The sequence below is a fragment of the Micromesistius poutassou genome (genome assembly GCF_964030765.1).
Source record: "Micromesistius poutassou genome assembly, chromosome: 11".
Taxonomy (NCBI): Eukaryota; Metazoa; Chordata; class Actinopteri; order Gadiformes; family Gadidae; genus Micromesistius; species Micromesistius poutassou.
Genome location: NC_140281.1, coordinates 12,384,877 through 12,408,324, shown reverse-complemented (window position 1 = coordinate 12,408,324; position 23,448 = coordinate 12,384,877). Strand labels below are relative to the sequence as shown.

Here is a 23,448-nt window from a genome sequence, read left to right as displayed (position 1 = left end):
GATGACTGTGGTTATAGGCTCCAAGCAGCACTGTTCGCAAAGCTGCTTTTCATAGACACCTTGCTGCAAAGCCTGCTTTCAAAATAAACAGGGAATCCATTGTCATGGACCCACTGGGCTAATCCACTCAGTATAGCTGCTATGGTGTTTCACAGACTAGCCTGTACATCTAAGTGTGCTGCTGATAGTGTTGGTACCGATAGCATTGCTATCAACATTTGCATGGCTGTAAATTAAACTGTGGTCCATGGTGCGTGTGTGCTTGGATGACCGTTTGTGTGTGCGTGTGCGTGTGTGTGTGTGTGTGTGTGTGTGTGTGTGTGTGTGTGGTGGGGGGGGGGGGGGGGGGGGCGGTGTGCTTTGTGTCTTTGCTGGGTAAGTGTGTCTCTAGAACGTGTGTGTGTGTGTCTGCAGAATTTTTGTGTGTGTCTGCAGAATTTGTGTGTGTGTGCGTGTGTGTTTGTAGAATTTGTGTGTGTGTGCGTGTGTGTGTGTGTGTGTGTTTGCTGGGTTAGTGTGTCTGCAGAATTTGTGTGTGTGTGTGTTTGTGTGTTTAAGCAGGTTGAGTAGTAAATCCAGTTCCTCCACTTCTTATTATCAGGCACTGACTCCTGGCTCCTCTAACAGCGCTGACACCTATTGTGACTACCTCCTCCCCATGTCTGTCTTTCTCTCTCTTCCTCTCTTTAATCCGTCTCTTTTATCTGTCTTTCTTTCCTTTCTCTTCCCCCCGTCTATATCCCCAATCATGTGCTCCACTGCTGCGCTGAGCACTGCGAGTCTGCCTCCCTGCAGGCCTTGTTTGTGTGTGAGCGCGGCTTGTTGCGCAGCCTGAAAGCTAACGAGGAGGCTTCGGTTGTCTGTGCTGTGCTCCAGTGGCGCAATCGGTCAGCGCGTGGTACTTATACAGCAGTATTCAGCAGAGCAATGCCGAGGTTGTGAGTTCGAGCCTCACCTGGAGCAAGCTTTAACTCAGAGAAACAATGTTATGTCTGGAGAATGCTAGTCCACACCATCACATTTATATGATATTCACTCCCAGCCACAAAGTCAATTTGCATATATTTGCTTTTTTGTGTCATACGCAAAATCGACCCGTTAGGCAGTAACTTCCAATGTCTGAGGCATACTTAGCATTACATCTATTTTTCATCTGTTCCCAGGGTCCAGGGTACAATGGGAATCAGCCTTTCGTTTTTATGCACCACATAGGTCTGAGATGTGCCTCAACACTGTACTGTAACACAAGCCCTGATGTGTGTGTGATGTGTTGAGGCACATCAGGGCTCCACACTTATCTGTTGGCCTCAGCTTTTTAATACTTAAATGTATATATACTTGTATTTTATATTTATACCTATGTCTACATTGGCCTTTTCTACCTTTGTTCATGTTTCTCTTGTAAACATCTTTATTGTGTCTATTTCCTTCCTATAGAGCAATCTGAGGGGCCTTTTGTGTTTGAATGGTGCTATATAATAAACTTGCCTTACCTGCATACACAATGATGTTGAATATTGCAATGTTACAGATGGTTTCATTTAGCAGATTAGGGTTAGACTATGGTTTGTGCTTCTCAGGAAACAAGCGTGCTATCTCTACCTCATAGCGATACACAACTGTCTTAACGTGGATGCCAATTCGGGAGCAACGCCAGGGTGTTCTCCTCACTTTTTGACATAAAGATGATGGGCATTCATTATGATGATCTCTGGTTGATCTAGAGCTTTGCAAGTTGAAGATTTAATTATGGCAATTTCGTTGCAAAAATGAATGTGATTTGATTTTCTTTGATGTTGCGAACAGTATGCTAGGTAGATCTTGGAGCAGTTGGTCTGATAATAACAGGGATTCCCCCACTCGGCCTGGGATGTATTAAAATGCCAATCAACTGTCATAAAGTGGTCATGTCCAGGGTTTTCTTTAAGGAGGAAGATTTCCATATTGTTTTCCTTTTTTAAGAAATACAAACATGTTACGAAAATACCTACACTCACATTGAAATGTCACTTGTCTTCAAAGTCAATTCTGTTCCATCCTTGTGATTTGAACGCACAACCTTCTGAGCTGGAGTCAGACACGCTACCAGTGCACCACAAGTTCACTCAGTATGGTGTAGGAATCTCCCTAATATCACATGACGGTATGGTTTACCTCTTATAGCGAAAGCAAACACAAACACACTTGGTTAGGCACCAAAACAGGCATTAATCTCTTTGGCAATGGCAATATTGGTTTTAGATTTTTTGTGCTCCAGTGGCACAATCGGGCAGCATGTGGTACTCATACAGCAGTCTCCAGCAGAGCGAGGTTGTGAGTCGAAGCCTTACCTAAAGCAGTCCTTAACTAAGTCAGACTGTTACAGGCAACAGTGAGGTTACAACTACCCGTCTCAACTACGAGCCCACCTGTTTTAGACCAGTACAATAGCAAATCAATCTAAATGCAACATACATGTAAAGAGCGAATACATAGACAATATCTGTGAGGTTGCTGCCATCTATAGGTTAAAACTCTCCAAGGCAGAAGGCATGCCTGAGATGCTGCCATCAGACCTGTACAGTATGTTGATTGGATGGCCTTAGTAACTTCCCCCCCCCCTCCACCTGCTTTCCCATAGACAGCATGGAAGATTAATGATCCACTTGTCTCATTGTCTCGTGTTGTCACATGCACCATCGATAAATCAACTTTTTTTCAGACCTCAGGTGTAGGAATTCTGAAGCGTTATTCCAAGAATTTCCCCATGGGGGATAAATACATTTTAGATCTCATTGTAAATCAGGAGAGCTTGTGCCAATATTTGATTTATATATTATATATATATATAATATTTAAAATCCATATCAAAAGTAATAACCCGCTATTTGATATGGAAGTATTTGTATGGTACAGCTGTGGCCAAGAGTTTCTGTAGAATCAGGAGCAAAATGAGACACACCCAAAGCTGATTTTGCAACCTGTCATAACTTATGACTTACTTCTTCTGTGTATTCAAATATGTCTCCTTGCTTTCTGAATTATAATGTTGGAAGATTGACTTGACTTGTTATTTTAGTTGGAAAGTTGATAATCAAAACCTTGCTTTAGATGGTCTAGAGCTAAATTACATGCAAGCACAAACACACACGCACACGCACACGCACACACACATACACACATATCTCAGTGCATGAATGCTGCTGTATAAAATCCAGTGGGGCAATTGGTCAAAGCGAGGCACTATTACAGCAGTATCAAGCAGAGCAATGCCGAGGTTGTGAGTTCGATCCTCATCTGGAGCAATCTTTAAGTTGGATGAGTTTCAATAGAGCTGCAATTAAAAGAAAGACCACCATTTCTAATTCTGAAACTTCTAAACTAAACTTCTATATATATATATATATATTTTTTTTTATCAAGTTTTTATTGATTATCACACACTCTGTGAGTGTCTTGTCTTGTCCTGATGTTTTGTGTTGAGGACCACAATGGAAATAAGTCCTGGACTTTATTGTGTTTTTATCCTCAATTGTATTTGATGTCTTTTCATTTGTGTAAGGCATTTGTTTGATACAATAAATACATTTGATTAATAAATCAAATCCAAATAATTTTTTTAAATAAAAATATAATAATAAAAATTGCTGTACCGAAAAACATACCGAACCGTGACTTAAAAACCGAGGTACATACCGAATTGTGACTTTTGTCTATCGTTACACCCCTAGTTTGAACCCTTTGTTGAGTTTTGTGGCTCCTTGCTTTCTAAGTTATTGGGAGAGACAGGAAATGGACATTGGGCTTTAGGAAGATACAGCTAACTGATGTATATTTATATACTACTGATGGAATTATCAGTTACTATTACTTTCACTTTCATCACTCTTACGTTTTCATGTTTTGTAACTGTCCATTTTGAATATCAAATGACCCTGACGTGATTTGAGGTCACTATAGATGGAGTCCACAGCTGTCAGATTGCGTGCTTCACACAATATCATGTTGGCAGCTTGTCTTTGGCATGCACAATCCGTCCGTCCGCGGTACGTATACAGCCGTATTAAGCAGAGCAATGCTGAGGTTGTGAGTTCACACTATCATAAAGTATTAAGCTATCCCCTTCCCCTTCATCAGAGACTATATGGTTGGTAATGAGTGTGTTAGTATCTTAACACTTAACACACAGAGTTTTGATGTGTCTTCTTTCGATAATGCATAAATTGTATATACTTTTCCTATATTTATGAACATTTTTATAGTCATTTGGTGCACAATATCTCTCTTAACATTTGTTGTAAATAAAGAATGACCCTGACATAATTTGAAGACTCAACCTTCTGATCTGGAGTCAGACACACTACCGTTGCGCCACAAGACCACTGTGTAGGTCAAAATATTACCCGCCATCACATGGCATTGTTTAAATGCTGGAGCGTTGGTGATTTACTGTAGGTGTGAATGCATGTGCAAACCTATGAAGCCATACTCTGAATCCACCGTGTTTCAGCCATACTCATTCTGAATGTACAATTATGCACTAAAGTTACCTTTGCATGTTTGTAAGACGTAATTTTAACCTACCTAAATTCTTCCATGTGACTCCCCTGTTCCACCACCTCCACTGGCTCCCTGTAGTAGCCCGCATCAGATTCAAGATGATGGTACTGGCATACAAGGCAATCGATGGAACTGCCCCTGCCTACCTCCAAGCCTTGGTCAAACCACACACCCCAGCTCGATCCCTCCGCTCAACTACCTTAGCTGGACGTCTGGTACCGCCATCACTAAGAGGAACCAAAGGTCGATCAGCTAAATCACAATTCTTCTCTATCTTGGGACCACAGTGGTGGAACGAGCTCCCTGCTGATGTCAGGACCGCAGAGTCTCTCACCAGCTTCCGCAAACGACTCAAAACCCACCTGTTCAGAGTTCACCTAGACTCCGCCATTCAGTCCCCTATTTGACTGTTGCACTATTGTTTGTTGTACGTCCTGGCACTTGATGAACTCACTTAATGCAGGTTGTATTTGTTCTTTGTACTTAATTGTGTAGCATGTACTTAATTGTGTTGTGCATGCATGTTGTGTAGCATGTACTTAGTTGTGTAGCATCTGCAGTAGCTAGCTATCACTGCTGTACACGGGGAATGGGGTTAGCCTGGGGATTGTTAGTACTTTCACTTGGTTCTATGAACATCTTTACTGTACCGACGGCGATATATTGCCCTAAATGTAAATGTAAATGTAATTTCTGGAATGCACATGCACATGCACATTCACGTGCATGTGCTTTTATACAAATGTGCTCCAGTGGAGCAATCGGTCAGCGCGCAGTACTTATATAGCAGTATCCAGCAGAGCGTTGCCGAGATTGTAAGTTCAAGCCTCACCCGGAGCAACCTCTAACTTCATCATACAATTGAATAATGAGGCACAAATCTTTTCTTGACCTTACAGTGCAGTCATTAGCAAAAAATGTAAGCATGGTGACGTGTGATCTCATGGATGTATTTTATGTGACCTATGAGCTAATTTATCTAGTTTCTTTGACCTACGACCTCATGAATGTAGTTTATTTGAGCCACAACCTCATGAAGGTCGATTCTGTGTGTAGTAGCCCATCACTACAAATTGTGAAGGAAACTGCTGATTGATGATTCCAAGTAAATCTGTTAAGCTTTGAATGAATCAGTGTGCCATGAATTGAACTCCATTTCATTCATGTGGGGAGTTTAAGTCTGCTTGTTATAGTTAGTGTGTGTTAGAATATAGCTAAGCCACACTATCATAAAGTATTAAGCTATCCCCTTCTGACGCTCATCAGAGACTATATGTTGGTATTGAGTGTGTTAGTATCTTAACACTCTCTGCGACCTAAACATGCCACAATTACATCAGCTGGTGTCAGAAGACTGCAAGTAATGACAACTTTGGTTTTGATGTCTCTTTTTTCGATAATGCATGGAGCTCTAACTATCAAATATCTTTCTTAACATTTGTTGTAAAGAAATAATGACCCTGACGTGATTTGAACACGTAACCTTCTGATCTGGAGTCAGACGCGCTACCGTTGCGCCACAAGGCCACTGTGAAGGACTCAATTTAACCACCAATCACATGGTATTGTTTAAATACTGGTGTGTTGGTGATTTACTGTAGGTGTGAATGCATGTGCAAACCTATGAAGCCATACTCTGAATCCACCATGTTTCGGCCATACTCATTCTGAAAGTACAATTATGCAATAAAGTTACCTGTGCACGTTTGTAAGACGTAATTTCTGGAATGCACGTGAACATTCACGTGCATGTGCACTATTTCCACAGTGCTCCAGTGGAGCAATCGGTCAGTGCGCGGTACTTATACAGCAGTATCCAGCAGAGCAATGCCGAGGTTGTGAGTTCGAGCATCACCTGGAGCATTTTTTAACTACATCATACAATTGAATAATGAGGCACAAATCTGTTCTTACAGTGCACTCATCAGCAAAAAATGTAAGCACTGAGATACTTTATTTGACCTATGAGCTCATTTATCTAGTTTCTTTGACCTACGACCTCATGAATGTAGTTTATTTGAGCCACAACCTCATGAAGGTCGATTCTGTGTGTAGTAGCCCATCACCACAAATTGTGAAGGAAACTGCTGATTGATGATTCCAAGTAAATCTGTTAAGCTTTGAATGAATCAGTGTGCCATGAATTGAACTCCATTTCATTCATGTGGGGAGTTTAAGTCTGCTTGTTATAGTTAGTGTTTGTTAGAATATAGCTAAGCCACACTATCATAAAGTATTAAGCTATCCCCTTCTGACGCTCATCAGAGACTATATGTTGGTATTGAGTGTGTTAGTATCTTAACACTCTCTGCGACCTAAACATGCCACAATTACATCAGCTGGTGTCAGAAGACTGCAAGTAATGACAACTTTGGTTTTGATGTCTCTTTTTTCGATAATGCATGGAGCTCAAACTATCAAATATCTTTCTTAACATTTGTTGTAAATAAATAATGACCCTGACGTGATTTGAACACGCAACCTTCTGATCTGGAGTCAGACGCGCTACCGTTGCGCCACAAGGCCACAGTGTTGTAACCATTTTGACCCCCAATCACATGGTATTGTTTAAATACTGGCACGTTGGTGATTTACTGTAGGTGTGAATGCATGTGCAAACCTATGAAACCATACTCTGAATCCACCATGTTTCGGCCATACTCATCCTGAAAGTACAGTTATGCACTAAAGTTACCTGTGCATGTTTGTAAGACGTAATTTCTGGAATGCACGTGCACATTCACGTGCATGTGCAATTTTTGAAAAGTGCTCCAGTGGCGCAATCGGTCAGCGCGCGGTACTTATACAGCAGTATCTAGCAGAGCAATGCCGAGGTTGTGAGTTCGAGCCTCACCTGGAGCATTTTTTAACTTCATCATACAATTGAATAATGAGGCACAAATCTGTTCTTACAGTGCACTCATCAGCAAAAAATGTAAGCATTGAGAGATTTTATGTGACCTATGAGCTCATTTATCTAGTTTCTTTGACCTACGACCTCATGAATGTAGTTTATTTGATCCACAAACTCATGAAGGTCGATTCTGTGTGTAGTAGCCCATCACCACAAATTGTGAAGGAAACTGCTGATTGATGATTCCAAGTAAATCTGTTAAGCTTTGAATGAATCAGTGTGCCATGAATTGAACTCCATTTCATTCATGTGGGGAGGTTAAGTCTGCTTGTTATAGTTAGTGTTTGTTAGAATATAGCTAAGCCACACTATCATAAAGTATTAAGCTATCCCCTTCTGACGCTCATCAGAGACTATATGTTGGTATTGAGTGTGTTAGTATCTTAACACTCTCTGCGACCTAAACATGCCACAATTACATCAGCTGGTGTCAGAAGACTGCAAGTAATGACAACTTTGGTTTTGATGTCTCTTTTTTCAATAATGCATGGAGCTCATTCTATCAAATATCTTTCTTAACATTTGTTGTAAATAAATAATGACCCTGACGTGATTTGAACACGCAACCTTCTGATCTGGAGTCAGACGCGCTACCGTTGCGCCACAAGGCCACAGTGAAGTAACCATTTTGACCCCCAATCACATGGTATTGTTTAAATACTGGCGCGTTGGTGATTTACTGTAGGTGTGAATGCATGTGCAAACCTATGAAACCATACTCTGAATCCACCATGTTTCGGCCATACTCATCCTGAAAGTACAGTTATGCACTAAAGTTACCTGTGCATGTTTGTAAGACGTAATTTCTGGAATGCACGTGCACATTCACGTGCATGTGCAATTTTTCAAAAGTGCTCCAGTGGCGCAATCGGTCAGCGCGCGGTACTTATACAGCAGTATTTAGCAGAGCAATGCTGAGGTTGTGAGTTCGTGCCTCACCTGGAGCATTTTTTAACTTCATCATACAATTGAATAATGAGGCGCAAATCTGTTCTTACAGTGCACTCATCAGCAAAAAATGTAAGCATTGAGAGATTTTATGTGACCTATGAGCTCATTTATCTAGTTTCTTTGACCTACGACCTCATGAATGTAGTTTATTTGATCCACAAACTCATGAAGGTCGATTCTGTGTGTAGTAGCCCATCACCACAAATTGTGAAGGAAACTGCTGATTGATGATTCCAAGTAAATCTGTTAAGCTTTGAATGAATCAGTGTGCCATGAATTGAACTCCATTTCATTCATGTGGGGAGGTTAAGTCTGCTTGTTATAGTTAGTGTTTGTTAGAATATAGCTAAGCCACACTATCATAAAGTATTAAGCTATCCCCTTCTGACGCTCATCAGAGACTATATGTTGGTATTGAGTGTGTTAGTATCTTAACACTCTCTGCGACCTAAACATGCCACAATTACATCAGCTGGTGTCAGAAGACTGCAAGTAATGACAACTTTGGTTTTGATGTCTCTTTTTTCGATAATGCATGGAGCTCAAACTATCAAATATCTTTCTTAACATTTGTTGTAAATAAATAATGACCCTGACGTGATTTGAACACGCAACCTTCTGATCTGGAGTCAGACGCTCTACCGTTGCGCCACAAGGCCACAGTGTTGTAACCATTTTGACCCCCAATCACATGGTATTGTTTAAATACTGGCACGTTGGTGATTTACTGTAGGTGTGAATGCATGTGCAAACCTATGAAACCATACTCTGAATCCACCATGTTTCGGCCATACTCATCCTGAAAGTACAGTTATGCACTAAAGTTACCTGTGCATGTTTGTAAGACGTAATTTCTGGAATGCACGTGCACATTCACGTGCATGTGCATTTTTTGAAAAGTGCTCCAGTGGCGCAATCGGTCAGCGCGCGGTACTTATACAGCAGTATCTAGCAGAGCAATGCCGAGGTTGTGAGTTCGAGCCTCACCTGGAGCATTTTTTAACTTCATCATACAATTGAATAATGAGGCACAAATCTGTTCTTACAGTGCACTCATCAGCAAAAAATGTAAGCATTGAGAGATTTTATGTGACCTATGAGCTCATTTATCTAGTTTCTTTGACCTACGACCTCATGAATGTAGTTTATTTGATCCACAAACTCATGAAGGTCGATTCTGTGTGTAGTAGCCCATCACCACAAATTGTGAAGGAAACTGCTGATTGATGATTCCAAGTAAATCTGTTAAGCTTTGAATGAATCAGTGTGCCATGAATTGAACTCCATTTCATTCATGTGGGGAGGTTAAGTCTGCTTGTTATAGTTAGTGTTTGTTAGAATATAGCTAAGCCACACTATCATAAAGTATTAAGCTATCCCCTTCTGACGCTCATCAGAGACTATATGTTGGTATTGAGTGTGTTAGTATCTTAACACTCTCTGCGACCTAAACATGCCACAATTACATCAGCTGGTGTCAGAAGACTGCAAGTAATGACAACTTTGGTTTTGATGTCTCTTTTTTCGATAATGCATGGAGCTCAAACTATCAAATATCTTTCTTAACATTTGTTGTAAATAAATAATGACCCTGACGTGATTTGAACACGCAACCTTCTGATCTGGAGTCAGACGCGCTACCGTTGCGCCACAAGGCCACAGTGTTGTAACCATTTTGACCCCCAATCACATGGTATTGTTTAAATACTGGCACGTTGGTGATTTACTGTAGGTGTGAATGCATGTGCAAACCTATGAAACCATACTCTGAATCCACCATGTTTCGGCCATACTCATCCTGAAAGTACAGTTATGCACTAAAGTTACCTGTGCATGTTTGTAAGACGTAATTTCTGGAATGCACGTGCACATTCACGTGCATGTGCATTTTTTGAAAAGTGCTCCAGTGGCGCAATCGGTCAGCGCGCGGTACTTATACAGCAGTATCTAGCAGAGCAATGCCGAGGTTGTGAGTTCGAGCCTCACCTGGAGCATTTTTTAACTTCATCATACAATTGAATAATGAGGCACAAATCTGTTCTTACAGTGCACTCATCAGCAAAAAATGTAAGCATTGAGAGATTTTATGTGACCTATGAGCTCATTTATCTAGTTTCTTTGACCTACGACCTCATGAATGTAGTTTATTTGATCCACAAACTCATGAAGGTCGATTCTGTGTGTAGTAGCCCATCACCACAAATTGTGAAGGAAACTGCTGATTGATGATTCCAAGTAAATCTGTTAAGCTTTGAATGAATCAGTGTGCCATGAATTGAACTCCATTTCATTCATGTGGGGAGTTTAAGTCTGCTTGTTATAGTTAGTGTTTGTTAGAATATAGCTAAGCCACACTATCATAAAGTATTAAGCTATCCCCTTCTGACGCTCATCAGAGACTATATGTTGGTAATGAGTGTGTTAGTATCTTAACACTCTCTGCAACCTAAACATGCCACAATTACATCAGCTGGTGTCAGAAGACTGCAAGTAATGACAACTTTGGTTTTGATGTCTCTTTTTTCGATAATGCATGAAGCTCATTCTATCAAATATCTTTCTTAACATTTGTTGTAAACAAATAATGACCCTGACGTGATTTGAACACGCAACCTTTAGATCTGGCGTCAGACGCGCTACCGTTGCGCCACAAGGCCACTTTGAAAGAATAATTTTGACAACCAATCACATGGTATTGTTTAAATACTGGTGCGTTGGTGATTTACTGTAGGTGTGAATGCATGTGCAAACCTATGAAGCCATACTCTGAATCCACCATGTTTCGGCCATACTCATTCTGAAAGTACAATTATGCACTAAAGTTACCTGTGCATGTTTGTAAGACGTAATTTCTGGAATTACGTCACGCTACCGTTGCACCACAAGGCCACTGTGAAGGACCAAATTTGACCACCATTCGCATGGTATTGTTTAAATACTGGTGCGTTGGTGAGGTGTGAATGCATGTGCAAACCTATGAAGCCATACTCTGAATCCACCATGTTTCGGCCATACTCATCCTGAAAGTACAGTTATGCACTAAAGTTACCTGTGCATGTTTGTAAGACGTAATTTATGGAATGCACGTGCACATTCACGTGCATGTGCAATATTTGAAAAGAGCTCCAGTGGCGTAATCGGTCAGCGCGTGGTACTGATACAGCAGTATCTAGCAGAGCAATGCCGAGGATGTGAGTTCAGGCCTCACCTGGAGCATTTTTTAACTTCATCATACAATTGAATAATGAGGCACAAATCTGTTCTTACAGTGCATTCATCAGCAAAAAATCTAAGCATTGAGAGATTTTATGTGACCTACGAGCTCATTTATCTCTTTTTTGATAATGCATGAAGCTCATTCTATCAAATAGTGACAAATATCTTTCTTAACATTTGTTGTAAATAAATAATGACCCTGACGTGAATTGAACACGCAACCTTCTGATCTGGAGTCAGACGCGCTACCGTTGCGCCACAAGGCCACTTTGAAAGAATAATTTTGACAACCAATCACATGGTATTGTTTAAATACTGGTGTATTGTTGATTTACTGTAGGTGTGAATGCATGTGCAAACCTATGAAGCCATACTCTGAATCCACCATGTTTCGGCCATACTCATTCTGAAAGTACAATTATGCACTAAAGTTACCTGTGCATGTTTGTAAGACGTAATTTCTGGAATGCACGTGCACATTCACGTGCATGTGCATTTTTTGAAAAGAGCTCCAGTGGCGTAATCGGTCAGTGCGTGGTACTTATACAGCAGTATCTAGCAGAGCAATGCCGAGGTTGTGAGTTCGAGCCTCACCTGGAGCATTTTTTAACTTCATCATACAATTTAATAATGAGGCACAAATCTGTTCTTACAGTGCACTCATCAGCAAAAAATTTAAGCATTGAGAGATTTTATGTGACCTACGAGCTCATTTATCTCTTTTTTGATAATGCATGAAGCTCATTCTATCAAATAGTGACAAATATCTTTCTTAACATTTGTTGTAAATAAATACTGACCCTGAAGTGATTTGAACACGCAACCTTCTGATCTGGAGTCAGACGCGCTACCGTTGCGCCACAAGGCCACTTTGTAATAATTATTTTGACAACCAATCACATGGTATTGTTTAAATACTGGTGCGTTGGTGATTTACTGTAGGTGTGAATGCATGTGCAAACCTATGAAGCCATACTCTGAATCCACCATGTTTCGGCCATACTCATTCTGAAAGTACAATTATGCACTAAAGTTACCTGTGCATGTTTGTAAGACGTAATTTATGGAATGCACGTGCACATTCACGTGCATGTGCAATTTTTGACTCGAGCTCCAGTGGAGCAATCGGTCAGCGCGTGGTACTTATACAGCAGTATCTAGCAGAGCAATGCCGAGGTTGTGAGTTCGAGCCTCACCTGGAGCATTTTTTAACTTCATCATACAATTGAATAATGAGGCACAAATCTGTTCTTACAGTGCACTCATCAGCAAAAAATCTAAGCATTGAGAGATTTTATGTGACCTACGAGCTCATTTATCTCTTTTTTGATAATGCATGAAGCTCATTCTATCAAATAGTGACAAATATCTTTCTTAACATTTGTTGTAAACAAATACTGACCCTGACGTGATTTGAACACGCAACCTTCTGATCTGGAGTCAGACGCGCTACCGTTGCGCCACAAGGCCACTTTGAAAGAATAATTTTGACAACCAATCACATGGTATTGTTTAAATACTGGTGCGTTGGTGATTTACTGTAGGTGTGAATGCATGTGCAAACCTATGAAGCCATGCTCTGAATCCACCATGTTTCGGCCATACTCATTCTGAAAGTACAATTATGCACTAAAGTTACCTGTGCATGTTTGTAAGACGTAATTTCTGGAATGCACGTGCACATTCACGTGCATGTGCAATTTGTGAATAGTGCTCCAGTGGCGCAATCGGTCAGCGCGCGGTACTTATACAGCAGTATCCAGCAGAGCAATGCCGAGGTTGTGAGTTCGAGCCTCACCTGGAGCATTTTTTAACTTCATCATACAATTGAATAATGAGGCACAAATCTGTTCTTACAGTGCACTCATCAGCAAAAAATGTAAGCATTGAGAGATTTTATGTGACCTATGAGCTCATTTATCTAGTTTCTTTGACCTACGACCTCATGAATGTAGTTTATTTGATCCACAACCTCTTGAAGGTCGATTCTGTGTGTAGTAGCCCATCACCACAAATTGTGAAGGAAACTGCTGATTGATGATTCCAAGTAAATCTGTTAAGCTTTGAATGAATCAGTGTGCCATGAATTGAACTCCATTTCATTCATGTGGGGAGTTTAAGTCTGCTTGTTATAGTTAGTGTTTGTTAGAATATAGCTAAGCCACACTATCATAAAGTATTAAGCTATCCCCTTCTGACGCTCATCAGAGACTATACGTTGGTAATGAGTGTGTTAGTATCTCAACACTCTCTGCGACCTAAACATGCCACAATTACATCAGCTGGTGTCAGAAGACTGCAAGTAATGACAACTTTGGTTTTGATGTCTCTTTTTTCGATAATGCATGGAGCTCATTCTATCAAATATCTTTCTTAACATTTGTTGTAAACAAATAATGACCCTGACGTGATTTGAACACGCAACCTTCTGATCTGGAGTCAGACGCGCTACCGTTGCGCCACAAGGCCACAGTGAAGTAACCATTTTGACCCCCAATCACATGGTATTGTTTAAATACTGGCGCGTTAGTGATTTACTGTAGGTGTGAATGCATGTGCAAACCTATGAAGCCATACTCTGAATCCACCATGTTTCGGCCATACTCATTCTGAAAGTACAATTATGCACTAAAGTTACCTGTGCATGTTTGTAAGACGTAATTTCTGGAATTATGTCACGCTACCGTTGCACCACAAGGCCACTGTGAAGGACCAAATTTGACCACCAATCGCATGGTATTGTTTAAATACTGGTGCGTTGGTGATTTACTGTAGGTGTGAATGCATGTGCAAACCTATGAAGCCATACTCTGAATCCACCATGTTTCGGCCATACTCATCCTGAAAGTACAGTTATGCACTAAAGTTACCTGTGCATGTTTGTAAGACGTAATTTCTGGAATGCGCGTGTACATTCACGTGCATGTGCAATTTGTAAAAAGTGCTCCAGTGGAGCAATCGGTCAGCGCGCTGTACTTATACAGCAGTATCTAGCAGAGCAATGCCGAGGTTGTGAGTTCGAGCCTCACCTGGAGTAATTATTACCTTCATCATACAATTGAATAATGAGGCGTAAATCTGTTCTTACAGTGCACTCATCAGCAAAAAATGTAAGCATTAAGAGATTTTATGTGACCTATGAGCTCATTTATCTAGTTTCTTTAACCTACAACCTCATGAATGTAGTTTATTTGAGCCACAACCTCATGAAGGTCGATTCTGTGTGTAGTAGCCCATCACCACAAATTGTGAAGGAAATTGCTGATTGATGATTCCAAGTAAATCAGTTAAGCTTTGAATAAATCAGTGTGCCATGAATTGAACTCCATTTCATTCATGTGGGGAGGTTAAGTCTGCTTGTTATAGTTAGTGTTTGTTAGAATATAGCTAAGCCACACTATCATAAAGTATTAAGCTATCCCCTTCTGACGCTCATCAGAGACTATATGTTGGTAATGAGTGTGTTAGTATCTTAACACTCTCTGCGACCTAAACATGCCACAATTACATCAGCTGGTGTCAGAAGACTGCAAGTAATGACAATTTTTGTTTTGATGTCTCTTTTTTGATAATGCATGAAGCTCATTCTATCAAATATCTTTCTTAACATTTGTTATAAACAAATAATGACCCCGACGTGATTTGAACACGCAACCTTCTGATCTGGAGTCAGACGCGCTACCGTTGCGCCACAAGGCCACTGTGAAGGACTCAATTTGACCACCAATCACATGGTATTGTTTAAATACTGGTGCGTTGGTGATTTACTGTAGGTGTGAATGCATGTGCAAACCTATGAAGCCATACTCTGAATCCACCATGTTTCGGCCATACTCATCCTGAAAGTACAGTTATGCACTAAAGTTACCTGTGCATGTTTGTAAGACGTAATTTCTGGAATGCACGTGCACATTCACGTGCATGTGCAATATTTGAATCGAGCTCCAGTGGCGCAATCGGTCAGCGCGTGGTACTTATACAGCAGTATCTAGCAGAGCAATGCCGAGGTTGTGAGTTCGAGCCTCACCTGGAGCATTTTTTTACTTCATCATACAATTGAATAATGAGGCACAAATCTGTTCTTACAGTGCACTCATCAGCAAAAAAACCAAGCATTGAGAGATTCTATGTGACCTACGAGCTCATTTATCTCTTTTTTGATAATGCATGAAGCTCATTCTATCAAATAGTGACAAATATCTTTCTTAACATTTGTTGTAAACAAATAATGACCCTGACGTGATTTGAACACTCAACCTTCTGATCTGGAGTCAGACACGCTACCGTTGCGCCACAAGGCCACTTTGAAAGAATAATTTTGACAACCAATCACATGGTATTGTTTAAATACTGGTGCGTTGGTGATTTACTGTAGGTGTGAATGCATGTGCAAACCTATGAAGCCATACTCTGAATCCACCATGTTTCGGCCATACTCATTCTGAAAGTACAATTATGCACTAAAGTTACCTGTGCATGTTTGTAAGACGTAATTTCTGGAATTACGTCACGCTACCGTTGCACCACAAGGCCACTGTGAAGGACCAAATTTGACCACCAATCGCATGGTATTGTTTAAATACTGGTGCGTTGGTGATTTACTGTAGGTGTGAATGCATGTGCAAACCTATGAAGCCATACTCTGAATCCACCATGTTTCGGCCATACTCATCCTGAAAGTACAGTTATGCACTAAAGTTACCTGTGCATGTTTGTAAGACGTAATTTCTGGAATGCGCGTGTACATTCACGTGCATGTGCAATTTGTAAAAAGTGCTCCAGTGGAGCAATCGGTCAGTGCGCGGTACTTATACAGCAGTATCCAGCAGAGCAATGCTGAGGTTGTGAGTTCGAGCCTCAACTGGAACATTTTTTAACTTCATCATACAATTGAATAATGAGGCACAAATCTGTTCTTACAGTGCACTCATCAGCAAAAAATGTAAGCATTGAGAGATTTTATGTGACCTATGAGCTCATTTATCTAGTTTCTTTAACCTACAACCTCATGAATGTAGTTTATTTGAGCCACAACCTCATGAAGGTCGATTCTGTGTGTAGTAGCCCATCACCACAAATTGTGAAGGAAATTGCTGATTGATGATTCCAAGTAAATCAGTTAAGCTTTGAATAAATCAGTGTGCCATGAATTGAACTCCATTTCATTCATGTGGGGAGGTTAAGTCTGCTTGTTATAGTTAGTGTTTGTTAGAATATAGCTAAGCCACACTATCATAAAGTATTAAGCTATCCCCTTCTGACGCTCATCAGAGACTATATGTTGGTAATGAGTGTGTTAGTATCTTAACACTCTCTGCGACCTAAACATGCCACAATTACATCAGCTGGTGTCAGAAGACTGCAAGTAATGACAATTTTTGTTTTGATGTCTCTTTTTTGATAATGCATGAAGCTCATTCTATCAAATATCTTTCTTAACATTTGTTGTAAACAAATAATGACCCTGACGTGATTTGAACACGCAACCTTCTGATCTGGAGTCAGACGCGCTACCGTTGCGCCACAAGGCCACTGTGAAGGACTCAATTTGACCACCAATCACATGGTATTGTTTAAATACTGGTGCGTTGGTGATTTACTGTAGGTGTGAATGCATGTGCAAACCTATGAAGCCATACTCTGAATCCACCATGTTTCGGCCATACTCATCCTGAAAGTACAGTTATGCACTAAAGTTACCTGTGCATGTTTGTAAGACGTAATTTCTGGAATGCACGTGCACATTCACGTGCATGTGCAATATTTGAATCGAGCTCCAGTGGCGCAATCGGTCAGCGCGTGGTACTTATACAGCAGTATCTAGCAGAGCAATGCCGAGGTTGTGAGTTCGAGCCTCACCTGGAGCATTTTTTTACTTCATCATACAATTGAATAATGAGGCACAAATCTGTTCTTACAGTGCACTCATCAGCAAAAAAACCAAGCATTGAGAGATTCTATGTGACCTACGAGCTCATTTATCTCTTTTTTGATAATGCATGAAGCTCATTCTATCAAATAGTGACAAATATCTTTCTTAACATTTGTTGTAAACAAATAATGACCCTGACGTGATTTGAACACTCAACCTTCTGATCTGGAGTCAGACACGCTACCGTTGCGCCACAAGGCCACTTTAAAAGAATAATTTTGACAACCAATCACATGGTATTGTTTAAATACTGGTGCGTTGGTGATTTACTGTAGGTGTGAATGCATGTGCAAACCTATGAAGCCATACTCTGAATCCACCATGTTTCGGCCATACTCATTCTGAAAGTACAATTATGCACTAAAGTTACCTGTGCATGTTTGTAAGACGTAATTTCTGGAATTACGTCACGCTACCGTTGCACCACAAGGCCACTGTGAAGGACCAAATTTGACCACCAATCGCATGGTATTGTTTAAATACTGGTGCGTTGGTGATTTACTGTAGGTGTGAATGCATGTGCAAACCTATGAAGCCATACTCTGAATCCACCATGTTTCGGCCATACTCATCCTGAAAGTACAGTTATGCACTAAAGTTACCTGTGCATGTTTGTAAGACGTAATTTCTGGAATGCGCGTGTACATTCACGTGCATGTGCAATTTGTAAAAAGTGCTCCAGTGGAGCAATCGGTCAGTGCGCGGTACTTATACAGCAGTATCCAGCAGAGCAATGCTGAGGTTGTGAGTTCGAGCCTCAACTGGAACATTTTTTAACTTCATCATACAATTGAATAATGAGGCACAAATCTGTTCTTACAGTGCACTCATCAGCAAAAAATGTAAGCATTGAGAGATTTTATGTGACCTATGAGCTCATTTATCTAGTTTCTTTGACCTACGACCTCATGAATGTAGTTTATTTGAGCCACAACCTCATAAAGGTCGATTCTGTGTGTAGTAGCCCATCACCACAAATTGTGAAGGAAACTGCTGATTGATGATTCCAAGTGAATCAGTTAAGCTTTGAATGAATCAGTGTGCTCCAGTGGCACAATTGGTTAGTGTGCAGTACTTACACAGCAGATTCCAGCAGAGCAATGCTGAGGTTGTGGGTGCGAGCCTCACATGGAGTATCCTTTAACTTTGTCATACAATTGAATAATGAGGAACAAATCTGTTCTTGACCGTGCAGTCATGAGCAAAAAATGTAAGCGTGATCTCATGAATTTATTTTATGTGAACTATGAGCTCATTTATCTAGTTTATTTGACCTACGACCTCATGAATGTAGTTTATTTGAGCCAAAACCTCATGAAGGTCGATTCTGTGTGTAGTAGCCCATCACCACAAATTGTTTTTTTGATTTTCTCACGTATCCAAAGTCTTGTATGTCCCTTGCGTTAGTGTGTCGTAGCCAGATATGATAAAACACCAACGGCAGAGGGAATTATACAATTACAATGAATTTAATTGAACTCATCCAAGCTCATTATGGCCTTGGATCTTGAACCATGCTCTGTAGATGGTGCGGTCAGACCCTTCACTGCCCTGCAAGAGCCCGCAGTATGTAACTCAAACCAGCAGGTGGCACTGTTGACCAGTGAATTTTTCTAAAATATTGAGTTTACCTCTTTGATCATGATGGGCAACAGGGCTACATCTCAAATTGATTCAGCCCTCATGAGTTCATGACACATGAATAAAATAACAGCAACAACAACAGAAGCAGCATGAGTCTTAAATTCATCATGTGATGCGATGGGGTTGCAATGGTACAACGTTGTTCATGCTCGCATGGAGAGAAGGTGGCGTTGAGTGAGATTAGCCAGGTACCATCGTGGACCCCTGGCACCCACAAACAGCCCGGTTGATCAGCCACAAATTACAGTCACAAATTATAGTCAGTCTGACAGCATGGGGGTCCTCTTCGCTTGAGGTTGAATGCTTTCTTCATTTACTGTTCATTGTGTCCGATTTCATCTTTTACCCTCAATTCTCATTCCTTCTCTGTTCTTTCCTGCCTGTCTGCAGGTGATACATTTGAATGCATCTCAATAAATCGTTAGTTTGTCAATGTCACCATTGTACTTCAGTGGATATGGCAGTGCTCTTGTTATAAATACTAATGTTCTCTTTTCAAGTAAAGACAAGCGTACTCAACAATCTAACCCAGATTGTTCAGATCACGGTCAATATCTGGAAATGCTTATGATCCTGAGGTGATAAACACTGACCCCTTCGGATCTGGACTCACTATTGCAGAATTCACACCCAATGAGACTCGCTACACTGGCTGTACTTGGCTGTACTAACAAGAATGAACTCTTGCTCAAGTTATTTACAGTCTCTTGGCTGGCCAATCAATACAACACTTCCTTCACCAAAAATCAACATATATGTCTCTTTTTGACATACATACTTCTGTGTGCAAAAACAGCTCAGGTGGCACAATCGGTCAGTGTGAGGTAAATACAGCAGTATGCAGCAGAGCAATGCTGGGGTTGTGAGCTTGAACCTCACCTGGAGCATTTTTTAACTTGATCTATCTTAACTTTTAACATTTAAATCAAAGTAAAACCCTACATAAATCCCTGTTTATCCTGTCCTCTACTGACTCTAGTTAAGCAATAACTGATCACTTTCTGATGACATACTTAGAATAATCAGTCACTACTAATAGGGCTTGTACATCATAATGCATCATGGGCGATACTCAACTTTGAGAGGAATCAAGGGAGTTGTAGTACTGTTAAATCCTAAATAACTTCTCTCTTTTCTCTGTACTGAATACATCTTATAAATCTGTGTGTGTGTGTGTCTGTCTGTCTGTCTGTCTGTCTGTCTGTCTGTCTGTCTGTCTGTCTGTCTGTCTGTCTGTCTGTCTGTGAGTGAGTGTTTATTTGTGCCCCAGTGGCGCAATCGGTCAGCGCGGTACTTCTACAGCAGTATCTAGCAGCGCAATGCAGAGGTTGTGAGTTCAGGCCTCACCTGGAGCAATCTATACCTTGGCCTATGAACCATACATCATGCACAGTTAACTTTATAAACCAACAATGCTTTTTGTAGACTGTTCTTGTTATCACTCACTGCTTAAGTTTACTTCTTGTAACTTTCATGGTCTCTCTGTTCTTCCCTAAAGCTAATCAATAATAGAGTATCAATACTTAGTTGGTCAATGAAAACCATTGAAAAAATGCTGCAGCTACTATATCAGTGCTGGAGACTATCAAAGTGAGGCTCTTGGTGTATAGCCGTTTAGTAACTGTCAGTGCCTTCTGTGTATCTGCTTCCTGCCTGCCTGGTGTCTGCTTTGGAGCTGCATGGCTGCTTTGAGTTTTACCTTGCTGATGTTTATCTGTCATGTCACCTGATCAATGGCACACTAGATTTAATCAATACCCCGGGTGCAACTCCACCTCGCCAGCAAATACATGACCTCACACCACTTTCTATCCTCCCTTCTCTCCCCCGGCACCACTGCCATGTCTCTCACTCTCCCTCTCTTCTCAGATAAGGAGAATAATTTCCTTTGTTCTCAACTTCTTGAACAAAGTTGAAAGTTAAAACGTTAGCATATCCATGCGGATGAACACCTATGCAGTATTGGACAGATCAAGCCACAGTCAACATGATTTCGTCATCCTTCAGTAAACACTGGACAGAGAATGATGGCCCTCATTACACCTGAAGGATCAGAGAGCTGATCACACGTTGTGTCGTTGGGGGTGGTTGGGGGTGGTTGGGGGTGCTGTGTGTTGATTTGTGCTCAGCACAATGTGGGTGTCATCGATACCAGGGGGAACAATGGGCATTTTCTTCCCCTCAAGGACGACAAAGGTTCCTCCATCTGCAGACAACGACAACATAGTCTATTATTATTATTTCATAGATCTGTAGATTTAACGGTTCACAGATCAACACAGGGAAAATGTACTTAGGATGGATACTAAATACCCCTTATAACGTCTCTGTTTCTATGCATATGTATCATTGAGATCCTTGTATTTACTGTAGCTAAATAAAAGTATACACATTCGTCCTCAACTCTTTGGCATCGGGCAGCAAGTTCTTTCACAGAGCTTAGCATAACTTAGGCCCCGTCCACACGGAAACATGCAGAAGTCCTGTGCGTTTGGGCCGACCGTCCAAAGTGATCTGGCTTTTCACTCTTTTTGAAACCAGGTCCCAGGGTGAAAATGCGAAAAACGGCCTTATGCGTTTTCATGTTGGGATTTGTGTGGACGCCAGATATGCATGCTGTTAGATTTCCGTCTAATTTGTTTTGTTTGATTTGCTTTGTATTATTTTTTGTAGCTAATACAGCCCCTTGGTAAATTAAATTACTAACTGTACTTTAAAAAGTATTTTCTGCTCTGTTAAACCTCTACAAGGTTTAACAACTGCTTTCTCTTCCTCGACTTTATGTTTGTATACAACGCGCATGCTCCGCCTCGTCTTCGTCTTTTTTTGGTGGAGAACCAGCACCACATAGAGGCCTTGAATATGTAATGCAACATTTCTACAGCTAGATGCATTTTTGCAATGAGTCCGTCTTTATGGACAAATTCCTGAAACGCTGCCAAGGAAAAGGGAGGGGAAAAGATTGTTTTTGCCCGTGTGGACGGGGCCTTATATAGACACTACTACATAGGCACCTGGAGCCACAATGTAAACACGCACGCACACACATACACACACACGCACTCACACTCCCCCACAGTACAATAGCATACTGAGCCACCGTGCTTGTGTCATTCTTAAGGCCGTGCCACCAGTGTGTGTACAGTGTAAACATATGTAGCACGACTTCTACCATCAAGTATGCGATGCCTTGGGGGAAAACAACATTATATACATGTCTATGTATATATATATATATATATATATATATATATATATATATATATCATAAAGAGACAGAGACAAAAATCCTGCCATCCTCCGTGTTCTGCCAGGAAATCAGGGGGAAGAAAAAGTCAAGTGAGGCGAGGTTTCTCCACCGAGAGCCGGAGGGCACGCCCGCCTCGTCACGTAGGTGTCTTTGAATTCTCCTCTGTGACACACCGACACACCCCCCCCCCCCCCCCCCCCCCACCCCCACGCCCCACTCTCCGCCGGGAGGAGCCATCTTTTACCGCGGCGCCAAATCGCTCCTGACACGCCGTCTGCCGGCCCCGCCGACGCTGTCTGGGGGTCCGCAAGGAGAATCCTAACCAGCCGCCACCGCAATGTTTCACCGGCGCCGACGAACCAAAGGAGCGAACACAAGAAAAGTAAAAAAGAGAAGCTGGCACAGGCGTAGCGACGAGGAGACACACACACACACACACACACACACACACAAACACACACATTGGATTGGTCGTAGAACTCAGACAGCCCTTTGGTATGTTCACACTAGCGTTCATGTGGATACACTTAATGCAGTCAGAGAAATACGCACACTGGCTGGATGTCAGCGAGCAGGATGGTTGCTTCATTTGACAGCTGTCATGGCTGCTTTGGTTCTGGCTTCCCAGCACTTTGCCAAACGAGCCTATTATCTGACACGCCCGCCTTCAGGACCCCCCACCTCCCCCCCTTACCCCCTAGAGGGTCCAATTGGGTCAGCCGCCACCGGACAGCCCCTAAACTGGGGTGACAGACAAAAGCACCCAGCTGGAATACAACAACACCCCCCACCAAAATAAATAAAAAAAACAGCCCAAAAACCACACAACCAATGAGTAAAAATACATGACACACTTGTCATTAAGCCCTGCGGACTGAGACACAACAGAGACTTTCATCAGCATACTACTGGGAAGGGGGGGGGGAGCAATCAAGGAGCAAGAGTGTACTCCTGCTTTTGAGGATTCCAATGGAGTGTCTGCCTTTAGCCCAATGACCCGGA

At 41.4% G+C, this 23,448-nt stretch overlaps 1 protein-coding gene and 24 non-coding genes across 25 annotated transcripts in view; 12 read left to right on the top strand and 13 right to left on the bottom strand.

The window, feature by feature from the left end:
- The window catches only part of LOC311355416 (partitioning defective 3 homolog), a gene marked incomplete at its 3' end in the record, with an annotated part of 445,195 nt that overhangs the window by 33,745 nt on the left and 388,002 nt on the right, over window positions 1-23,448 (top strand). The gene's annotated exons all lie outside the window — the stretch shown is intronic.
- Window positions 870-963, top strand: AC3HAE_025807 (transfer RNA isoleucine (anticodon UAU)). The gene is made up of 2 exons: window positions 870-907; window positions 928-963. It is a non-coding gene; the product is annotated as a tRNA-Ile (tRNA).
- On the bottom strand, window positions 5,995-6,066 carry AC3HAE_025786 (transfer RNA tryptophan (anticodon CCA)). Its single transcript has one exon. It is a non-coding gene; the product is annotated as a tRNA-Trp (tRNA).
- AC3HAE_025785 (transfer RNA tryptophan (anticodon CCA)) lies at window positions 6,994-7,065 on the bottom strand. Its single transcript has one exon. It is a non-coding gene; the product is annotated as a tRNA-Trp (tRNA).
- AC3HAE_025806 (transfer RNA isoleucine (anticodon UAU)) lies at window positions 7,308-7,401 on the top strand. The gene is made up of 2 exons: window positions 7,308-7,345; window positions 7,366-7,401. It is a non-coding gene; the product is annotated as a tRNA-Ile (tRNA).
- On the bottom strand, window positions 7,993-8,064 carry AC3HAE_025784 (transfer RNA tryptophan (anticodon CCA)). The gene has a single exon. It is a non-coding gene; the product is annotated as a tRNA-Trp (tRNA).
- AC3HAE_025805 (transfer RNA isoleucine (anticodon UAU)) lies at window positions 8,307-8,400 on the top strand. Its single transcript has 2 exons — window positions 8,307-8,344; window positions 8,365-8,400. It is a non-coding gene; the product is annotated as a tRNA-Ile (tRNA).
- On the bottom strand, window positions 8,992-9,063 carry AC3HAE_025783 (transfer RNA tryptophan (anticodon CCA)). Its single transcript has one exon. It is a non-coding gene; the product is annotated as a tRNA-Trp (tRNA).
- Window positions 9,306-9,399, top strand: AC3HAE_025804 (transfer RNA isoleucine (anticodon UAU)). The gene is made up of 2 exons: window positions 9,306-9,343; window positions 9,364-9,399. It is a non-coding gene; the product is annotated as a tRNA-Ile (tRNA).
- Window positions 9,991-10,062, bottom strand: AC3HAE_025782 (transfer RNA tryptophan (anticodon CCA)). The gene has a single exon. It is a non-coding gene; the product is annotated as a tRNA-Trp (tRNA).
- On the top strand, window positions 10,305-10,398 carry AC3HAE_025803 (transfer RNA isoleucine (anticodon UAU)). The gene is made up of 2 exons: window positions 10,305-10,342; window positions 10,363-10,398. It is a non-coding gene; the product is annotated as a tRNA-Ile (tRNA).
- trnai-gau (transfer RNA isoleucine (anticodon GAU)) lies at window positions 11,527-11,620 on the top strand. The gene is made up of 2 exons: window positions 11,527-11,564; window positions 11,585-11,620. It is a non-coding gene; the product is annotated as a tRNA-Ile (tRNA).
- On the bottom strand, window positions 11,815-11,886 carry AC3HAE_025781 (transfer RNA tryptophan (anticodon CCA)). The gene has a single exon. It is a non-coding gene; the product is annotated as a tRNA-Trp (tRNA).
- Window positions 12,129-12,222, top strand: AC3HAE_025799 (transfer RNA isoleucine (anticodon UAU)). The gene is made up of 2 exons: window positions 12,129-12,166; window positions 12,187-12,222. It is a non-coding gene; the product is annotated as a tRNA-Ile (tRNA).
- AC3HAE_025779 (transfer RNA tryptophan (anticodon CCA)) lies at window positions 12,417-12,488 on the bottom strand. Its single transcript has one exon. It is a non-coding gene; the product is annotated as a tRNA-Trp (tRNA).
- AC3HAE_025798 (transfer RNA isoleucine (anticodon UAU)) lies at window positions 12,731-12,824 on the top strand. The gene is made up of 2 exons: window positions 12,731-12,768; window positions 12,789-12,824. It is a non-coding gene; the product is annotated as a tRNA-Ile (tRNA).
- Window positions 13,019-13,090, bottom strand: AC3HAE_025778 (transfer RNA tryptophan (anticodon CCA)). The gene has a single exon. It is a non-coding gene; the product is annotated as a tRNA-Trp (tRNA).
- Window positions 13,333-13,426, top strand: AC3HAE_025797 (transfer RNA isoleucine (anticodon UAU)). The gene is made up of 2 exons: window positions 13,333-13,370; window positions 13,391-13,426. It is a non-coding gene; the product is annotated as a tRNA-Ile (tRNA).
- On the bottom strand, window positions 14,018-14,089 carry AC3HAE_025777 (transfer RNA tryptophan (anticodon CCA)). Its single transcript has one exon. It is a non-coding gene; the product is annotated as a tRNA-Trp (tRNA).
- On the bottom strand, window positions 15,248-15,319 carry AC3HAE_025810 (transfer RNA tryptophan (anticodon CCA)). Its single transcript has one exon. It is a non-coding gene; the product is annotated as a tRNA-Trp (tRNA).
- Window positions 15,562-15,655, top strand: AC3HAE_025796 (transfer RNA isoleucine (anticodon UAU)). Its single transcript has 2 exons — window positions 15,562-15,599; window positions 15,620-15,655. It is a non-coding gene; the product is annotated as a tRNA-Ile (tRNA).
- On the bottom strand, window positions 15,850-15,921 carry AC3HAE_025809 (transfer RNA tryptophan (anticodon CCA)). Its single transcript has one exon. It is a non-coding gene; the product is annotated as a tRNA-Trp (tRNA).
- AC3HAE_025800 (transfer RNA tryptophan (anticodon CCA)) lies at window positions 17,080-17,151 on the bottom strand. The gene has a single exon. It is a non-coding gene; the product is annotated as a tRNA-Trp (tRNA).
- On the top strand, window positions 17,394-17,487 carry AC3HAE_025795 (transfer RNA isoleucine (anticodon UAU)). The gene is made up of 2 exons: window positions 17,394-17,431; window positions 17,452-17,487. It is a non-coding gene; the product is annotated as a tRNA-Ile (tRNA).
- Window positions 17,682-17,753, bottom strand: AC3HAE_025788 (transfer RNA tryptophan (anticodon CCA)). The gene has a single exon. It is a non-coding gene; the product is annotated as a tRNA-Trp (tRNA).